This window comes from Microcaecilia unicolor, chromosome 7 (genome assembly GCF_901765095.1).
Source record: "Microcaecilia unicolor chromosome 7, aMicUni1.1, whole genome shotgun sequence".
Taxonomy (NCBI): Eukaryota; Metazoa; Chordata; class Amphibia; order Gymnophiona; family Siphonopidae; genus Microcaecilia; species Microcaecilia unicolor.
The window spans coordinates 281,048,487-281,070,001 of record NC_044037.1 but is presented as its reverse complement, the minus strand read 5'-3'; the positions used below and the strand labels follow the sequence as shown (position 1 = coordinate 281,070,001).

Below are 21,515 nucleotides of genomic sequence, written 5' to 3'. Positions count from 1 at the left end.
ACACCACACCCTACCTACAACACGCATTATTACAGCCCACCATTCGTAACATCACCATGCATGGAAGCCAAATACCGTGAACTTTCTAATCACAGGAGCAAAGAGGATGCTAGGAATTATTAGGAAAGGGATGCAAAATAAGACCAAGAATACTATAATGCCTTTGTATTGCTCCATGGTGCGACCTCGCCTTGAGTATTGCGTTCAAGTCTGGTCGCTGTATCTCAATAAAAAGATACAGCGGAATTAGAAAAGGTTCAAAAGAAGAGCGAACGAAATGATAAAGGGGATGGAACTCAAGGTTAGGGTTCTTCAGCTTGGAAAAGAGAAAGCTGAGGGGGGATATGATTGAGGTCTATAAAATCCTGCCTGGTGTAGAACCGGTAAAAGTGAATCGATTTTTCACTCTTTCAAAAAAGTACAAAGACCAGGGGACACTCCATGAAATTACACGGAAATACGTTTTCATTCAGTGAATAGTTAAGCTCTGGAACTCGCAGCTGGAGGATGTGGAAACAGCAGTTAGCAAAAAGGTTTGGACATGTTCCTGGAGGAAAAGTCCACAGTCTGTTATTGAGATGGACATGAGAGAAGCCACTGCTTGCCCCAGGATTGGTAATATGGAAATTTGATACTAATTGTGATTTTATTTTATTTATTACTTTTGTATCCCACATTTTCCCACCTCTTTGCAGGCTCAATGTGGCTTACAATATATCATGAATAGTGGAAATATACTAGAAAATAGACATTTAGTGTTACAGAAGGATCTTGGGCAACATGATAATGATAAAACATGGTAGTAATATAACAGCAGATATTGTAAGACACTTCTGAATATATGTGGAGGAGTTATTTATTATTATTTATTGCATTTGTATCCCACATTTTCCCACCTTTTTGCGAGTTCAGTGTGGCTTACAATAAGAAATGAATGATGGAAGTACAATTTGTTACAAATTGGTTATGGATTACATTGTGCAGAATTATGCGAGACAATTGAAGTGTCGTTAAGGAGTGCAACAATGAAACACAAACATTGAACATTGGAAGGAGACAATGGGCGCTTAAAGGGCTTAGTTGTGTATGTTCACCTTGGTTGATCTTTGTGGTATGCCTTGTTAAAGAGATGGGTCTTCAGTAGTTTCTGCCAGATACCTATGACCTGGATTGGCCACTGTTGGAAGAAGGATACTGGGCTAGACAGACCATAGGTCTGACCCAATATGGCTATTTTTATGATCTTATGTCCTGAAAATGTGAATGAGGACACAGAGAATAAAGTGTACTGTGCATCTCGAGGGGGAGGAGAAGACATCTTAATGTTGAAAGCAGCAAGTTACGGACTGTTAGAAATACTTTTGGTTTTAACATATATTGTTTCAGGACTGCATCCTATTGAACAGACCGATATGTGGTTGGCATGACGGCAAATTGCCAACCAGTGTTTAATCATGAATGACTATAACCTGCACAAAGTGGTGGGGGCAGCTCTAGCCGCCTTCTTGGGCAGACCAGATGGACCATGCAGGTCTTTATCTGTCATCATTTACTGTGCTACTGTGTGTGCTGCGGAAGGCAGAATAAGCCCTTGCTCACATAAAGATTTCTGAATGAAGTTGCTGCCTAGACCACAACTTAAACCATTTATCCATCACCTCAGTGTTTTAGACACAGCTAAAACAGTCGTCATAAATGTCACGTCACATTTATTTGTTTCTTTTTCCTCTAATATACTGCTTCTCCTCAAGCTAAAGGTGGTACATTACACCACATCATATGCATTCCTACAAATAAGGAAAACCAGTGTCTTTACTGACGAAGATGTAGGAGATTTACCTGTACCAGAGATGGTTTTCAAGGGTGACGATGCAGAGGAACTGAAAGAAATCTCTGTGAACCTGGAAAATGTACCAAGCCAAATTGATAAGTTAAAGAGTAGTAAATCACCTGGAATGGATGGTACACACCTCAGGGTACTGAAAGAACTCAAATATAAGAGTGCAGGATCTGTTGTCAGTGACTATTTTGGTTTCTGCCAGGTACTTGTGACCTGGATTGGCCTCTGTTAGAAGCAGGGTACACGGCTAGATGGACCATTGGCCTGACTCAGTATAGCTATTCTTATGTAACCTAAGTGGAGGAGTGGCCTAGTGGTTAGGGTGGTGGACTTTGGTCCTGGGGAACCGAGGAACTGAGTTCGATTCCCTGTTCAGGCACAGGCAGCTCCTTGTGACTCTGGGCAAGTCACTTAGCCCTCCATTGCCCCATGTAAGCTGCATTGAGCCTGCCATGAGTGGGAAAGCGCAGGGTACAAATGTAACAAAAATAAAATAGATACTATTGGAGATTCTACATGGAATGTTTGCTATTCCACTAGCAACATTCCATGTAGAAGCCTGCGCGGCCACATTGGTGATCTGCAAGGGCCGACTTCTCTACATGGAATGTTGCTAGTGGAATAGCAACATTCCATGTAGAATCTCCAATAGTAGCAACAGTGGAGGAGTGGCCTAGTGGTTAGGGTGTGGGCTTTGGTCCTGGGGAACTGAGGAACTGAGTCTGATTCCCACTTCAGGCACAGGCAGCTCCTTGTGACTCTGGGCAAGTCACTTAACCCTCCATTGCCCCATGTAAGCCGCATTGAGCCTGCCATGAGTGGGAAAGCGCGGGGTACAAATGTAACCAAAAAAATAATAATAATCCATAGTACCTGAGGATTGGAGGGTAGCCAATGTAACTGATGTTTTAAAATGCTTCCAGGGGTGATCTGGGAAATTACAGAGCGGTAAGCCTGATGTCAGTGCCAGAGAAAATAGTGGAAGCTATTATAAGGAATAAAATTACAGAACACATAGACAAACATGATTTAATGGCACAGAGTCAGCATGGAGTCATCCAAGCGAAGTCTTGCCTCACCAGTTTGCTTCATTTCTTTAAAGGTGTGAATAAACATGTGGATACAGGTGACCCAGTTGATGCAATGTATCTAGATTTTCAGAAAGCTTTTTACAAAGTTCCACATGAGAGACTACTGAGCAAATTAAAGAGTCATGGGATAGGAGGCAATGTTTTGTTATGGATAAGGAATTGGTTGATGGATAGAAGTCACAGGATAGGGTTAAATGGCCAATTCTCTCAGTGGAGCAGGGTGAATAGTGGAGTGCCCCAGGGATCTGTGCTAGGACCAGTGCAATTTAACATATTTATAAATGATCTGGAAGCAGGGGCGTATCTGCGTGGGGCCTCAGGGGCCTGGGCCCCCGCAGATTTTGCCCTGGACCCCCCTACCGCCATCAACCCTCCCCCGCTGCCGTTGCTTACTTTTGCTGGTGGGGGACCCCAACCCCCGCCAGCCGAGGTCTGCTTCCACCTGCCGCTGCCTTAAAAACTTCTTCTTCAGCCGGCGGGGGACCCCAAACCCCCGCCAGCCGCCCCGCGGTGTTTAAAATTCATCTTCGGCCTCCGTGGCCGTGCTGCTGTGATAGGCGCTGTTGAAATCCACTTCGGAGTCTGATGTCGTTGTACGTCTGACGTCGTTGCAAAAGTAAGCAACGGCAGCGGGGGAGGGTTGGCGGCGGGAGGGGGTGGAGAGAGTCATTGGTGGCGGTGGGGGCTCGGCGGCGGCGGGGGGGGGGGGCTAAAATGTGCCCCCTCCCTCTGGCTCTGGCCCCCCCTACCGCCGGAGTCCAGATACGCCCCTGTCTGGAAGTGAGAATGACGAGTGAGGTGATAATGTGTAGATGACATAAAACTATTACAAGTTGTTAAAATGCATGCAGATTGTGAAAAATTGCAGGAAGACAGTGCCGTAGCGAGGGTGCCTGACACCCGGGGCGGGTCGCTGCTGCGCACCCCCCTCCGGAGCACACCCCCCCCCCAAAACGCACCCTACCTTTCAGCGGGGGGCAGGCGGGAGGGCCTATCCGCCCCCAGTGCACGTCATTGGGAGCTGCGTCGGCTCTGCTGCTTCCCTGCTTTCTCAGCCCCAGAACAGGAAGTAACCTGTTCCGGGGCAGAAAGAGCAGGGAACCAGCGAGCCGACAACCCCCCCCCCCCAGCGCGTGCACCCGGGGCGGACCGCCCCACCGGCCCCCCCCCTTCCTACGCCACTGCAGGAAGACCATAGGAAGTTGGAAGACTGGGCATCCAAATGGCCGACAAGATTTAATATGGACAGATGCAAAGTGATGCACATTGAGAAGAATGATCCAAATCATAGTCATTTGATGCTAGGTTCCACCCTTGGAGTCAGAACCCAAGAAAGAGATCTAGGTGTCTTCGTGGACAATATGCTGAAATCTTGTGCCCAATATGTGGTGGCGGCCACAAAATTTTAAAAAATGCTAGGAATTATTAGGAATGGGATAGAAAATAAGACAAAGAATATTATAATGCCTCTATATTGCTACATGGTGTGGTCACACCTTGAGTATTGTGTACAATTCTGATTGCCGTATCTTAAATAAGATATAGCAGAATTGGAAAAGGTTCAAAGCAGGGCGAACAAAATAATTAAGGAGCTGGAATTCCTCTCATATGAAGAAAGACTTAAGAGATTAGGACTCTTCAGCTTGGATAAGAGGTGGCTGAGGGGGGATAAGATAGAGGTCGTCAAAATATTGAGTGGTGTAGAACAGGTAAACGTAAATCAATTTTTTTGGTCTTTAAAAAAAGTGCAAAGACTAGAGGACACACTCAAGAAGTTACATGCTATTACTTTTAAAACAAATAGAAGGAAATATTTTTTCACTCAACGAATAGTTATGCTCTGGAACTCATTGCTGGAGGATCTGGTATCAGCAGATAGTGTATCTGTGTATAAAAAAAATTGTTTGGACGAGTTCCTGAAGGAAAAGTCCATAGTCTGCTATTGAGATAGACATGGGGAAAGCCACTGCTTGTCCGTGGGATCAGTAGCATGAATCTTGCTATTTGGGATTCTGTTGGCCACTGTTGGAAGCAGAATACTAGGCTACATGGTCTGACCCTACTACTACTACTACTATTTAACATTTCTAGAGCGCTACAAAGTGAACGCAGCGCTGTACAAACACAGAAGAAAGACAGTCCCTGCTCAAAGAGCTTACAATCTAATAGACAAAAAGTAAAGCATTTAAATTTAAAATATTTAAGCAGTCAAGCACAAGAGAACAGTCACAGAAGGACAGAAGATGTTGAAGGGTGGTCAGTGTGGTTATTCTTGTTTCCTGACCTGCCAAGTTCCCAGAAGAGATAACAGCAGGGCCGTGCCTAGAGTCTCCGGCGCCCCCCCCCCCCCCCCGAAAACGATTGCTAAACTACCCACCTTCTTCTCCCCAGATCCTTTTCTTTTTTTTTTTGTTTAAATTTACCTCTGTCCGGCGGCAGCGTAGCGTTAGTGAGAAGGAGGCGGCGCTCCCCCGCCCCGACGTGTGTCTTCCCCTCGCTCAGTGTCCCGCCTTCTTCTGACGTCATTTCTGATGTCAGAAGAAGGCGGAACTGAGCGAAGGGAAGACTGACACGTCGGGGCGGGGGCGCGCCGCCTCCTCACTAACGCTACGCTGCCGCCGGACAGAGGTAAATTGAAACAAAAAAAAAAAAAGGAAAATGATCTGGGGAGAAGAGGGCAAGGTAAGCATGGTGCGGCGTCCTGCCATGCTTACCCCGCTTACCGTGTTGGCACGGCCCTGGATAACAGGTACAACAGGCTCCAAACCTGATGATGATTTCCTCACACTGAACCTTGTGCTCATAAACCAGTCTGCCTCCACTGGAAGAGGAATAGAGGAGAATAGTTGAGTCAACACAGGTCATAAAAGATCATGGTATAGAAGAGCAATTATGGTATTGCATGAAGGTTTCAGAGTGATAAATTGCACTATAATCTACATTAGGTCATCGACTGTAGAGAGATCTTGTTTTACATAAGGTTGAGGGTGGTGGTGTCTGTCTTGTGATAGGATTTCGGTTTTGTATAACTCGTGTGTAGTGGTATTATTTAGTATTTAAGATGGATGTTTGTGGTATGCCTTCTTGAAGAGATCTGTTTTCATTAGCCTTCAGAAGATGGTTAGGTCTTGCGTTGTTTTTATGGCCTTCGGTAGTGCGTTCCATAGCTGCGTGCAGATGTATGAGAAGCTGATCGCGTATGTGGATTTATATTTTAGCCCTTAGGATAGTGGAGATTGAGGTATGTGCGTGATGATCTCTTTGCGTTCCTCCTAGGCAAGTCTATGAGGTCTGACATCTAGTTCGGGGCTTCTCCGTAAACGATTTTGTGGACCACGGTGCAAACCTTGAACGTAATTCGTTCTTTTAATGGGAGCCAGTGCAGTTTTTCTCTTAGGGGTTTGGCGCTTTCCTATGCTGTCTATGTTTTATTATGTATTGCGTTGATTTTGTAAGTAGTATATTATACCATACTTTGTACTGTTATTTGAATATTTTTACTGCTGTAATTATCTATTGCTTATGTTTGATTTATTCTTACTGTACATCACTTTTGAGTTAATTCCTTTAAAAAGGCAGTAAATAAATCCTAAAAATAATAAGATAAAAAGACAGTTTACAGACTAAACACAAAACAAAAAGAAAAGCTACAATACTATATTGTATATCATACAGTTGTGAAATGCATAGCATGCTTGTGATGTGCTTCAGTTACTGTTAAATCTGGTTAATCTAGAATTACAGTAATTTAGCCAGGTCAAAAGCACAGGGTATCAGTGATAGAGGTCCAGTGGCGTAGGAAGGGGGAGCGGGAGGGGCGGTCCGCCCCGGGTGCATGCGCTCGGGAGGTGCCGGCCCCGCTGGTTCCCTGCTCTCTCTGCCCCGGAACAGGTTACTTCCTGTTCCGGGGCAGAGAGAGCAGGAAACCAGCGGGGCCGACACAGCTCCGAGTGACGTGCACTCGGGGCGGATTGTCCCTCCCGCAGGTAAGAATGCGGTCCGGGGGGGGGTGCGCCGCAGAGGGGGGGGGGGGTCGCGCCGTGCTGCACCCCGGGGGGGTGCGCAGTGGCGACCCACCCCGGGTGCCATTAGCCCTCGCTACGGCACTGTAGAGGTCTATGTCTTTTGTCACAAGGTTAACAGATCAATAACAGTCATTTACACATAAGAGCCAAGCTGAGTCAGACCAAGTCCAGGGACCCCAGCATCCTGACTGCAACAGCGCCCAGTCGCAATCACAAATGATCTGACAGATCCTAAAAAGCAGATGAGTTTCACATAGCTCATTTCCAGGGATAAGTGATGGCTTTCCTGAGGCTACCTGGCTAATAATTTTTTTTAATTGACTTTTCCTCCAGGAACTTGTCCAAACATCTTGAATTCACTGTGTTTATCACTTTGGCCCATATCCTCTAGCAATAGATTCCAATTTCCTGTCATTTCTGCACCTTATAACACAGGGGTTCCCAAACCTGCTCTAGTACCCACATAACCTGTCAGCTTTTCAAGGCATCCACAATGAATAAGCATGAGATAAATTTGCCTATACTGGCTCTCCAGTGTATGGAAAATTTACGTTATTGAAGGGGGGCAGACTCAAGAAAAATGTCAGGAAGTATTTTTTCACGGAGAGAGAGTGGTGGATACTTGGAATGCCCTCCCGCGGGAGGTGGTGGAGATGAAAACGGTAACGGAATTCAAAAATGCGTGGGTTAAACATAAAGGAATCCTGTTCAGAAGCAATGGGTCCACAGAAGCTTAGTGGAGACAGGGTGGCAGAGCCAGTGGTGGGAGGCGGGGCTAGTGTTGGGCAGACTTCTACGGTCTATGCCCTGAAAATGGCAGATACACAGTGGCGTCGAGAGGGCAGCTGACACCCGTGGCGGGTCACCGCTGCGCACCCCCCCCCCCCCCCGGGTGCAGCGCGACCCCCCCCCTGCAAGAACATACCTGGAAGGCGGTGAGGGGCGGGCAGGAGGACCAATCCGCCGAGTGCATGCCGCTGGGGGGTGTCGGCGCCTCGCTGGTTCCTTGCTCTCTCTGCCCCGGAACAGGAAGTAACCTGTTCCGGGGCAGAGAGAGCAAGGAACCAGTGAGGCGCCGACACCCCCCAGCGGCGTGCACCTGGGGTGGACCGCCCCACCGCCCCCCCCCCCTTCCTACGCCACTGCAGATACAAATCAAAGTCAGGTTTACACATAAAGCAGCACATATGAGTTTATCTTGTTGGGCAGACTGGATGGACCGTACAGGTCTTTCTCCGCCGTCATCTACTATGTTACTATGTTACTCTTTGGGGTTTCTTCATGGAATGTTGCTACTAATTGGGATTCCGGAATCTTGTAACTCTTTAGGATTCCAGAATCTTCACAACTTTTAGTACAAGAACAGTGCTTGGTAGACTTCTACGGTCTGTGCCCTGAAAATGGCAGATACAAATCAAGGTCAGGTATACATATAAAGCAGCACATATGAGTTTATCTTGTTGGGCAGACTGGATGGACCGTACAGGTCTTTCTCTGCCGTCATCTACTATGTTACTATGTATTATGCATATTGATTGCTCTACCCTGAAAGTCATACTGCTTAGGGCCTGCTTCCAGGGCAGGTCTGGGAACAGTGGCGTGTGGTCAATTCCCCCAGCACTATCCGCTGCTATAAATGTCACTACACCCCACTGTCTGGAAACCACTACTCTACCAGGATGAAATGCCAATGCTTGGGTAACCCAGACAGTAAAATTTAGGGTGATCTTGAGCAGAAGCGTAGCCAGGTTTTGTCGCTTTTGAAAAAACAGGCACTGGTGCAGGGCTGAAGGCCCGCGTCATTTTATTCAAAAATCTGTTTAGGGAAGCCACTGCTCCCCTTGCACCCCCCTCCCCCCAGCTATGCCTCCGATCTTCAGTGCTCCCCACCCATGCAGACAGAGGGAAGCTTTATGAACCTTTTCAGTACAAATCTTTTCATCACACAATTCACTTTTCGACATTTTTCTAATGGAAAAGACAAAGGAAACTGAACTTTACACATCTGGATTGGATCTAAGCCCACAGATATTCCTATGAAGGAGTATAGTATTAAACAAAAATTGATCAGTGTGAAGGAGGAAAGGGGGTAGAACAGTTTTAAAGAAGCAATATTACGTATGTGTGTTTCTTTCTGCTCCTGGACTTCCAGCTCAACTGGAACCAAGGCTAGGATTCTGGCTCCATCATCCAAAACTGCTTGGGGACTTTTCCCCGTTACCCTCTCCCCACTATACATAGACTAAGGGTCCCTTTTACTAAGCTGCGGTAGGCGCTACGCGCGCCCAACGCACGCCAAAATGAACTTGCTGCCCAACCACCGCGTGACTCTTGAGGCAACTTCATTTTTGGCACGCGTCTGAAAATATTTTTTATTTTTGGACGCGCGTAGCGGATGCGCACAAATTGGCATCTGACACGCATAGGTCCTTTACCACGCAAATTCCTTACCGCTAGGTATATGGCTGGTGGTAAGGTCAGGCACCCAAAATGGACGTGCGGCAAAATTGATTTTGCCTCGCGTCCATTTTCAGCAAAACAAAAAAAGGCATTTTTGGTACGTGCGTGAAAAATATTTCAGTGTGCGCCCAAAACCCGTGTCTACGCTATCGCCCTAAATGTTGTAGTGGTCCTCCTTCTGGAACCTTACAATTGTGGGCCCTGAATCTGGCCACTAGTTGTCACCCTTGAGCATGACCATAACCCCTCGGGGGCTGCGAGTGCTCCCTCTGCATCATCCCCAACCAACCTGAGCTGGGGATTGAACAAGGGATCTTCTGCACAGCAGTTATCACCGAAGCCACTGGATAGGCTCAGAGAAGCAGTATTGGGGGTTGGGGGGGGGGGGAATGTGTTATATAGAAAGGCAACATTTATAGTAACAGGGCCCGATATTCGGTGGCACTGATCCGGTTATGAGCATCTCCTACCAGGATACGTGCCACTCACCAAGGCCAGCCACTGAATTTCTGCGGCATTATAATTACTGACCTCCACGGCACTACCTGGATAATGTTGAGACAGTTCAGGGGCACAGCTAAGGCAGAACTGGAACATAGTAACACAGTAAGTGACAGCAGATAAAGACCTGAATGCAGTGGCGTTCCTGGCCTGGATGGCACCCAGGGCGGAGCGCCGATGTGCCCCCCCCCCCCCGGGTGCAGCGCCCCCCCCCCCGCTAGATGACACCTCCCCCCCCCCCCCGGGTGCATGCCGCTGTTGGGGGGTGCCGTGGCACATGCCTGCTCCTCCGAGTTCGCTAAACTTCGTTCGTTCGCTGCAGCTCCCTCTGCCCCGGAACAGGAAGTACGTGCAGGACGTCAGACTCACAGAAACAGAAGCCTGCGCGGCCGCGCTGCTGATCTGCAAGGGCAGGCTTCTACATGGAATGTTGCTAGTGGAATAGCAACATTCCATGTAGAATCTCAAATAGTAGCAACAGAATCTCAACATTCCATTTAGAATTTCAAATAGGGAAAGGGAAATGGGACTTGATATACCGCCTTTCTGAGGTTTTTTTGCAACTACATTCAAAGCAGTTTACATATATTCAGGTACTTATTCGTACCAGGGGCAATGGAGGGTTAAGTGACTTGCCCAGAGTCACAAGGAGCTTCAGTGGGAATTGAACCCAGTTCCCCAGGATCAAATTATGCTGCACTAACCACTAGGCTGCTCCTCCACTAAACAGATGTCCTAACTTACTTAAATACTTACCAGGTACCGGGTGCTGAATACTGGCCAACACCTAGATTCGGGCAGTTGGCTTATACCTAGATAATCTGCACTGCTACCAGTGAATATCTAGATATCATTTTATACACTGCAGTAGGCGCTGAAAGTCAACACAGACTGCGGTATTTAAACATTGTTAGGATACCTCCTTTTTCATTTTGATATTTAATTTAAGGCTGCCAACTGGATCCAGATTCGCAGGCAGGTTTGATCCAGTCCTGGTTTGCCCCATTGCATGCAGGGACTTGTAGTTCCGATTCCCCCATTACATTTCCTACGAAAAGCACGACTACGAGTCCCAGCATGCACTGGGGTAAACCCAGGACTGAATCGACCCTGCCCTGTGAATCAGGATCCAACTGGCAGCCTTAGATTTAATTCCTAAGAAAAATACTAACGTTCAAAGCTTTTCAAAGCTCCTCCTGCTTTGAGAGCCTTGCTCTTAAGGAAATGAATAAAATAAACTGGAGGTGAGATAAGCCTCCTCACAGCTGCATGCAAACATCACACTCATTATTTTGGTCAGCTCTTGCTATATGTAAAGCACAAACACAAAAATTCAAAGGTGTAAAAAATAACATTTTATGGAAAAGAGACAGGAATATGTTTTAAAAACACATTAGAAGAATCAATATCAGAAGTGAAAATACGTCCAAATTTAATAGTATCGTTTGTGTTTGAACAGGATTTAAACGCAGTTTGAAGTTATACTTTAAGAACTTCAGTGGCGTAGCAAGGGGGGGTGGTCCGCCCCGGATGTCAGCTCAAGGGGGGTGCTCCCTGCCAGCTCCCCCCCCCCCCGGGTGCAGCACGATGACACCCCCCCCTCGGCGCATCAACACCCCCAGACCCAGTGCCTACCCTCAGCTCCGTCCAACCAGCTCCCGCACCCTACCTTTAAAGAAATCTCGGAAGCCGTGGCGAGGCGAGGCGCCTCGCACCCGCATGTAAAAGAAGTGTGGATCGTCTCATCGGGCCTTCCCTCACTCTGTCTGTCCCGCCCTCCGCTGATGCAACTTCCTATTTCCGCAAGGGCGGGACAGACAGAGTGAGGGAAGGCCCGATGAGATGATCCACACTTCTTTTACATGCAGGCGCGAGGCACTGCGCCTCGCCTCGCCATGGCTTCTGAGATTTCTTTAAAGGTAGGGTGCGGGAGCTGGTTGGACGGAGTTGAGGAGGGTAAGCACTGGATCGGGGGAGGGGTGTTGATGTGCCGAGAGGGGGGATGTCATCGTGCTGCACCCGGGGGGGGGGGGGGTGCAACGGCGAACCGCCCCGGGTGGCAGCCCCCCTTGCTACGCTGCTGAAGAACTTGTCAAAGGTTTTTTCTGGTTCCAGAATATGGATATACCCTGATGTTACTAAGATAACACAAGATAGAAGGAAAATGTTTCTGGCTCTTAGGGAAGAGACTAAGGCACTACGAGCGACATTCTTATTAGCATACCCATGTAAATGCCTTATAAGATAGATGGGTAATAAATATGTATTTTTCCAGCCAGAACAACTTTGAACTTTTCTGGAGACGAAAAAAGTGACCAAATAGACTCTATGTATGAATGTTAACCGATTAAGTAATTGAAAAAGATGGAAAATTCAGGCTAGACATACTCTTTATCGTTTTCTTCTTTAAATTACAATCTCCTCATCTAATATATCCCTCCCCCCTTTTTTCCTTGCATTATTGTGGTCTAAGAAAGAGAGCATATAATAATTTTATTAGTGTATAATTTTTCATAGTACGATTTTCTCTGTATTGCAACTTGCAAGTTAATCTTGTAATATTAAACAAATATTAATAAACAATTAAAGGATAAGTCAGAGGCTTAAAAAAAAAAAACAACAGATTAGAAATTCTAACCCCCCCCCCCCCCAATATTGAAAGCTATTTAACTAGCCAGAAACGGCGAATGACCAGTTAAATAGCATTTTGGTGCTTAACCGCAAATATTCAGTGCAAGATAACCAGTTATCTCCACTGAATACTTATGGTCAATGCCGAAACGTTAACCAGACTGTATCGCGCAATAACTGGCAATATTCAGCGCTGAGCGGCTAAGTTTAGCGGGCAAACTGAACCGCATAAATAGTCTTCTTTTTGCCAGCTATTACCGTAACCGGCCAGCGCTGAATATTTGTTTAGGGGTCCTCTTACTAAGCTGCGTAGGCGCCTACGCATGCCCAACATGTGTCGATTTGGAGTTACCACCCAGCTACCCTGTGGCCCTTGCAGTAATTTCATTTTTGACACGTGTCCGCCACACGCACTGGAAAATAATTCTTATTTTCTGAAGCACGGCAGAAACCGGGTGGTAATCATCATTCTATGCGCATAGACAATTACTGCATGGTTACCACGCGAGACCTCACCACTAAAGTCAATGGCTGGCAGTAAGGTCTCAGACCCAAAATGGATGTGCGCCAATTTTTAAATTTTGCCACACATCCATTTTCGGCAAAAATTTTTTTTAAAAAGGCCTTTTTTACAGGCGCGCTGAAAAATGGAATTGTGTGCGCCCAAAACACGCATCTATTTATTTGTAGCATTTATACCCCACTCTTTCCCACTCGATGGCAGGTTCAGTGCGGCTTACAAAGTATCACAGAGATAACACTAGCGCTGCCCATTTTTCAGCACACCTTAGTAAAAGGACCCCTTTGCTGGTTAAGTTAGCGCCGCCGCCCCCCCCCCCCCCCGAAAAAAATAGATATTCAATGCCAGTCACCGGAAACAGCCCAGCATTAAATATCTGGGGACAGCGCCAAGCGCAGTTTTTAAGCAGACTGCCTTTTGCCAGCTAGAGAGCATCATTGATGCTATTTAGTAGTTATTATTCATAACTAAAAATTGTCACATAAAATAATAATAAAAAGTCTGACTAAGTGGACACTTTTTTTTTTTTAACCAGAAACTTGACCACTTTACAAACATTTCAGGAACAGGCGAACAGCTGTTCCAAAAAGTGGCGCTGAGTCACTGAAAAATGCAGGGTGACCCAGGGGAATGTTAGCATGGGTTACTGCCTTAAGTAAGTGAACCAGCTCCTTAAAGGCAGTAACCCATGCTAACATTCCCCTGGGTCACCCTGCATTTTTCAGTGACTCAGCGCCACTGAAAACGATGAGCCTGGCAGCAATAAATGCACGCGACAATAAAGCCAGTGCAGTTACACGCTTAAGTGAATCTGCACCCGACCAAAGACACAGGAGGGTGAAGGAGCATCAGTGGGAGAAACGGGATTTGGACCCTGGCTCCCATCCCATTATTCTAACCACTCCTGTGATGGCTTCAGTTTTAAAAACTGTCCTGTACAAGGAAATAAAAGTCAATAAAAAAAATATATAAGGTGGTACCTTACTGGTGTTGCTTAATACCTTCCCTGGCTGTCCTTCCAACATCTAATGGCAAGCAACAAGTCCGCAGTTTTCCCCAAAAGCAACGTGACAAAAGAATAAATTGCAAAGCAGCTTGCAGAGGAGGAAAAGCAGCGGTCTGCGCTGATTGCCCGCATAAATCTGCTTGCAGGGCGCGCAGCTGAGTTCAGTTAATCCCCGCCGGGCTTCGCGGGAACCTGTTACCAGGGGAAAAAGTAACGCCGCGGCTCTTTCAGGGATGAAGCGGACAATGCGGAGAAAGAGGGACAGGGGAAGAAGAAAACTGAAGCCCAACCGAGATCAAAACTGCTCCCAGCCGAGGTGAGAGGGGGAAGCGACTTACCGAGGGAGCCCCGGAGTTCCCGAGCGCCGTCCTCTTCCCCTGCACGCGCACACGCGGCCGTCGCGCGCTCTCCTGGGCTCCGAGCTTTTGAAACTTTTCGGTCCCCCCTGAGCCGTCACAACAATAATCCCAGACCTTCTTGTCTTGTTGGCAGCCCGCGCGTGCTACCCCTGAGCCATATTAGGAAGCGCGCAGCTTTTGCTTTCCTGGGGGAAGTGGCGGGAGCGCGGGGCAGAGCCGCCCCCAGGAGGAGGGAGCACGGCCCAGACCCCCCTCCTGACCTGCACACAGAACCCCCCCCCTCCCAGTGCAATGGGACAAATGGGCCTGGCACTCCCTCTCCCCCTCCCCTCCTCTACCTGCAGAGGTTTCCTCCAGCTTCACCAAAGTGCAGAGTCTGCGGTCATTCGTCCAGCAAGGAAGAAAAAAAAAATCACTGTGAGCAACCTCCAGAAAAGGGACAGGGGACACCGACATTATATAACCGACAGGACAAGAGACACCAATATTGTAACCTGCAGGACAGACAGAGATACACAAGCATTATAACCAGCAGGACAGGGCAAGCGAAACCAACATTATAACCTGCAAGAGAGGGATGGGGGACACTGATATTATAATATGCAGAAGAGCAACAAGGATCATTCTACTGCAATCTGCTTCTTGCTGGCCTCCCACTTAGTCACCTCTCCCCTCTCCAGTCGGTTCAAAACTCTGCTGCCTGTCTCATCTTCCGCCAGGGTCGCTTTACTCATACTACCCCTCTCCTCAAGACCCTTCACTGGCTCCCTATCCGTTTTCGCATCCTGTTCAAACTTCTTCTACTAACCTATAAATGTACTCACCCTGCTGCTCCCCAGTATCTCTCCACACTCGTCCTTCCCTACACCCCTTCCCGTGCACTCCGCTCCATGGATAAATCCTTCTTATCTGTTCCCTTCTCCACTACTGCCAACTCCAGACTTCGCGCCTTCTGTCTCGCTGCACCCTACGCCTGGAATAAACTTCCTGAGCCCCTCCAGGGTCTTGCCCCATCCTTGGCCACCTTTAAATCTAGACTGAAAGCCCACCTCTTTAACATTGCTTTTGACTCGTAACCACTTGTAACCACTCGCCTCCACCTACCCTCCTCTCTTCCTTCCCGTTCACATTAATTGATTTGATTTGCTTACTTTATTTATTTTTTGTCTATTAGATTGTAAGCTCTTTGAGCAGGGACTGTCTTTCTTCTATGTTTGTGCAGCGCTGCGTATGCCTTGTAGCGCTATAGAAATGCTAAATAGTAGTAGTAGTAGAGGAGTAGCCTATTGGTTAGTGCAGTGCAGCTCCTTGTGACTCTGGGTAAGTCACTAAACCCTCCATTGCCCCTGGTACAAAATAAGTACCTGAATATATGTAAACCGCTTTGAATGTAGTTGCAAAAGCCTCAGAAAGACGGTATATCATGTCCCATTTCCCTTTCCCCCTTTCCCTTATGACATCACAATATCAGAAGTGAGCCAAGTATCAGGCAATCAAGCCATTGTGACATCATTGATGAGGTTGACTCTTATTGGTGGACTGAGCCTCCACCTACCCTCCTCTCTTCCTTCTCGTTCACATTAATTGATTTGATTTGCTTACTTTATTTTTTGTCTATTAGATTGTAAGCTCTTTGAGCAGGGACTGTCTTTCTTCTATGTTTGTGCAGCGCTGCGTACGCCTTGTAGCGCTATAGAAATGCTAAATAGTAGTAGTAGTAGTAGTAATCATTCACATAATAACCTCCAGGAGCGGGAAAAGGGACATGTGGAGGGGCATAATCGAACGAAAACGTCTATCTCCATGGGCGTTTATCTCCGAGAACGGGTCCGTGAAGGGGCGGACCGAACCGTATTTTGGGAAAAAATAGACGTCCATGTTTTATTCGACAATTTGTGAGCTGGGCGTTTTTGGTTTTCAGCGATAATGGAAAATGAAAGCGCCCAGCTTAAAAACGAATAAATCCAAGACATTTGTTCGTGGGAGGGGCCAGGAGTCGTAGTGCACTGGTCCCCCTCACATGCCAGGACACCAACCGGGCACCCTAGGGGGCACTTTTACAAAAACAAAAAAAATGGTAAAAGAGCTCCCAGGTGCTTAGCACCCTTCCCTTGTGTGTTGAGCCCCCCAAATCCCCCTCGAAACCCACTGCCCACAAGTCTACACCATTACTATAGCCCTAAGGGGTGAAGGGGGGCACCTACATGTGGGTACGGTGGGTTTGGGGGGCGGTGTGGAGGGCTCCCATTTACCAGCACAAGTGTAACAGGTGTGGGGGGGGGGTGGGCCTGGGTCTACCTGCCTGAAGTCCACTGCACCCCCTAACAACTGCTCCAGGGACCTGCATACTGCTGCCAGGGAGGTGGGTGTGGCATTTGAGGGTGAACATAAAAAGTTGTGAAACGGCATATTTTTGTGGTGGGAGGGGGGTTTGTGACCACTGGGGGAGTCAGGGGAGGTCATCCCTGACTCCCTCCAGTGGTCATCTGGTCATTTAGGGCACTTTTTGGGGCCCTATTCGTGGAAAAACAGGGTCCAGGAAAAGTGCCCTAAATTCTCGCTAAAAAACGCATATTTTTTTTCCATTATCGGCGAAAGGCGCCTATCTCTGATCGGCCGATAACCACGCCCTAGTTCCGCCTTCACCACGCCTTTGACACGCCCCCATCAACTTTGTCCGCATCCGCGACGGAGTGCAGTTGAAAACATCCAAATTCGGCTTTCGATTATACCGCTTTATTCGTTTTTGTGAGATAAACGTCCATCTCCCGATTTGGGTCGCAATATAGGCGTTTTTCTTTTTCTATTATAAGCTGGATTGTAATCTGCAGGGCAAGGACAGGGCACCATTATAACTCATAGGAGAGGGATAGGAGGCACCAAAATAATCTGCAGGACATGACAAGGGACATCAATACTATGTAACATGCAGGAGAGGAACAGAGAGCATCAACATTATAATCTGAAGGATGGGAGCAGGGAACCTCGACATTGTACAGTATCGCGGACAGGATGCACCAACATTATAGTTTTCAGGAGAGAAATGGAAACACCAACTTTATAACCTGAAGAACAGGGGCCGAGAGCACTAACATTATAGGTTATATAGGATGGGACAAAGGATACCAACAGTATAACCTACAGGAAAGAGACAAAAAAAATCCAACATTATATAACCTGGAAGAGGGGGACGGGATGAACCAATATTATAACCTGCAAGAGATGGGCAAGAAATCCCAATATTATTTAACCTGCAGGAGGGGGATGGAATACACCAATATTGAAACCTGCAGGAGACAAACAGGGGATCCCAATATTATAACCTGCTAGAGAGGGACAGGAATACACAAACATTTTAACCTGCAGCACAGGACAAGGTACACGAATATAACCTACAAGAGAGGGGACAAGGGACACTGATATGCAGACACCAGCTCCAGTTGCATCCATAATGCTGCCTTAGGGTCAAGCAAATTAAAAAAAAAACAAAAAACAAAGATACTTCTGCAATTGAGAAGCCGCAATGGGCTCAATCATTTTTAGGTAAGAATGGAATACTAGCAATTGGTCGATAGTTTCAGCAGGAGGTAATATAATCCTTCAAAACAGGACGAAGTATGATCAGACCAAGGAGATGCTGGAAAGCAACCCTGTTTCAACACCAGACTTATGAAAGAGGCCAAGCAAAGCGAACCCTCAGAAGAAGGTTGCTTCAATAAACCTGCAGGACACGGCTCAAGGGCACAATAGCCTTTTCCAAACCTCTTAACTAATTTAAGTCAACCAGAGAAACTGGAGTAAATTCTGTCCAGATCCGATCAGTTAGAATTTCTTGTTGTTTACTCACCCCATCCATCAAGAACTGTCCTCTAATACTGGAAATTGTTTTTTTTTTTGTTCAGAGTATTCTGCTAGTTTAATGGCAGAGGGACCTTCTCCAATTTCTTGAGAAGGAGGAATATTAAACCAATAATTATCTATTTGGAAAAAAAAATACCTAGATTTGTTTTAACTTTGCTTAATTTTCATCTAATAATATATTTTTTTTAGTTAACCGATCCCCCTGTTTACAAAGCCACGCTAGCGGCTGCCGGTGCGCTAATGCTGACATAGCCCATTCACGTTGGGGGTGTTTTACTAAACCGCGGTAGCGTTTTTAGCTTTCGGTAGAAATCAGCTGGTGGTAAATGCGGAGACGCCCATCATATTCCCATAGGCATCTTTACGTTTACCGCCAGCTGATTTCTACCACGAGCTAAAAACAGCGCAGCTTAGTAAAAGACCCCCATTGAATGGACTGTGTCAGCATTGCTACATGGATTTGGAAATAGGGTGGGGGGGGGGGCAAGTATTTCTTCTTTCTTTCCATTTCATCTTATCTTTGGAAACTGAGAACTATGCCAGAGATCTTCTAACTTACTACGTTCACTCTTCGACAATCCCAGCTCCTTAGTAAATCATGGAGGTGAGACTGTTCTATCCCTAAACCACTTTATAAAAGCGACCTGGCCAACTGACTCAGCTCACTATTCTAGTCTTTCACCATAGTAACAACATTTGTCCTCATTAATTGTCTACAAATTGGAGTAGATAATTGTGTAAAAAGTTCTCTATCAATCTTCCCTGTTCCCCATTTATCAAATTGTTTTGATTTAAAACACTTTTGGGCTCATTTTCGAAAGAGAAGGGCATCCATCTTTCAACATAAATCGGAAGATGGATGTCCTTTTCCCAGGGATGTCCAAATCGGTATAATTGAAACCCGATTTAGGATGTCTCCAACTGCACTCCGTCGCAAGGACGTCCAAAGTTCAAGGGGGCGTGTTGGAGGCGTAGCAAAAGCGGCACTTGGGCGTGCCTAACACTTGGACGTCCTTGATCCATAATCGAAAAAAACACGGACGTCCCTGACGAGCACATGGACGTTTTCACCTGGACCTATTTTTCTTACGACTAAGGCACAAAAAGGTGCCTGAAATGACCAGATGACCACCGGAGAGAATCGGGGATGACCTCCCATTACTCCCCCAGTGGTCACTAACCCCCTCCCAACCTCAAAAACATCTTTCAAAATATGTCGTGCCAGCCTCAGATGTCATACTCAGGTCCGTGACAGCAGTATGCAGGTCCCTGGAGCAGTTTTAGTGAGTGCAGTGCACTTCAGACAGGCGGACCTAGCCCCATCCCCCCCACCTGTTACATTTGTGGAGGAAACAGCAAGCCCTCCAAAACCCACCACAAACCCACTGTACCCACATCTAGGTGCCGTTTTGGGGGCTCAGCACACAAGGTAAGTAAGCTATGTACCTGGGAGCAATTTATGAAGTCCACTGCAGTGCCCCCTAGGGTGCCCAGTTGGTGTCCTGGCATGTCAAGGGGACCAGTGCACTATAAATGCTTGCATTTGGTTGTTTCTGACATGAATGTCGTTGGTTTCGAAAATGGCCGAAAATCAGAAACGGTCATGTCTAGGGATGTCCAAATCTAGGGATGGCGAAATTTAAGGATTTGGACGTCCCTGACGGTATTTTCGAAATGAAAGATGGACATCCATCTTGTTTCGAAAATACGGGTTTCCCCGCCCCTAGATTTCACCGTTTTGCAAGGACGTCCAAATCGCAATTTGGACGTCCCTTTCAAAAATGCCCCTCTTGGTAACATCAGAGAGAACCAAATTAAAATCTAGCTCACAATGATATGATTGTCAGCAGTCAACAAGTCATGTAATATATGGCCTGCGCCATATGTGCGTAAATGATTTTGCAGTTGAAAACCAAAACGTAATAGTGAGTCTTTAAAATATAGGGGTCCTTTTACTGAGGCACACTAGCATTTTTAGCGCGCACTTAAAAGCACGTACTAAACGCTAGGAATATATGGGTGTCTTTAGCGTTTAGGGGCCCTTTCACAAAGGCATGCCAAAACCTGACCTGTGGCAGTGTGTTGGGCATGTGTTTTTGGCGTGCGTCGGCCCCTTATTGTACTGCGTCTGGGAAAAAGGGATTATTTTAATAGGCCAGAAAATCAATGTGTGGCAAAATGAAAACCAGAAACAACAAAGAGAACGGAAGATAGCCAAGATAGACCAGATACAAATCGCCAAGAGTAAGAGCACCAAAAGAATTTTATTAGGACCCTACACGGTCCGTGTTTCGGCCAACTGGCCTTCTTCAGGGGTCTAAAACCAAACAGAAACATAATATATCAAAGTGTATACAAACTTATACATATATATGTGTGTGTATATATATATATATATATATATAACAAAATCATATATATATCAAATATAGAAGTGACACAAAAATAATTAAAAACAATTAAAAGCAAAATAGTTAAAAACAAAACATCTTCACAAATGTATGAAGACTAACAAAATGGTCTAAAAACACAACGGCAATGGAAATTAGGGCTAGTAAGTAAAGACAGAAGGACAAATACACCCATCCAGACGTACATGTAAAAATATGATTATAATAACGCATTTGAAAAGTCTACTTCAAAATATCTGAAAACCAGCCCACGTCCATTTTCAGCCTGAAACCTTACCGCCACCCCATTGACTTAGCAGTAAGGTCTCACGCACTACCTGGGTGGTAAGCATGCAGTGTGTACCAACTGCTGTTTACTGCCAGGTAGGCACCCCACGGTAGAAAATATTTTCTACCGTGTGTTTTCGGCGGGTGCGAAATTCAGACTTACCATCTGGGGCACGTGGTAGCAGGCAGTAACGCCGATTTGGCATGCGCTGGATGCACATAGATCCTTTCACGCCTTTGTAAAAGACCCCCATATCGCATAAACATCAGAAAAATCATCAAAATGGAAATTAAAATCATCCAACAATAAAATTCTCTGAAACTCTTAACAGGATTGCATGATTAATTCCAGAAGCAATTCAAGTGTATTGGTAGTTCTAGTGGGGGAATGATCAACTAAGCCACATTGAGCCTGCAAATAGGTGGGAAAATGTGGGATACAAATGCTACAAATCCTATATAATAAAACGCACCTCCAACATTCTGAAGCCGAGAAAGTGACGCCTTCAAGCCTTGAAGCATTCCTGCAATGTTCCGCAACTA

At 46.4% G+C, this 21,515-nt stretch overlaps 1 protein-coding gene across 1 annotated transcript in view; it reads right to left on the bottom strand.

The window, feature by feature from the left end:
- The window catches only part of LOC115473714 (myosin light chain kinase, smooth muscle-like), a 673,403-nt gene extending 658,805 nt beyond the window's left edge, over positions 1-14,598 (bottom strand). The window contains exon 1 of the mRNA XM_030208760.1: positions 14,413-14,598. The gene's annotated coding sequence lies outside the window, so the exon portion shown is untranslated. The remainder of the gene's footprint in view (positions 1-14,412) is intronic.
- Between the last annotated feature and the right edge of the window lie 6,917 nt (positions 14,599-21,515).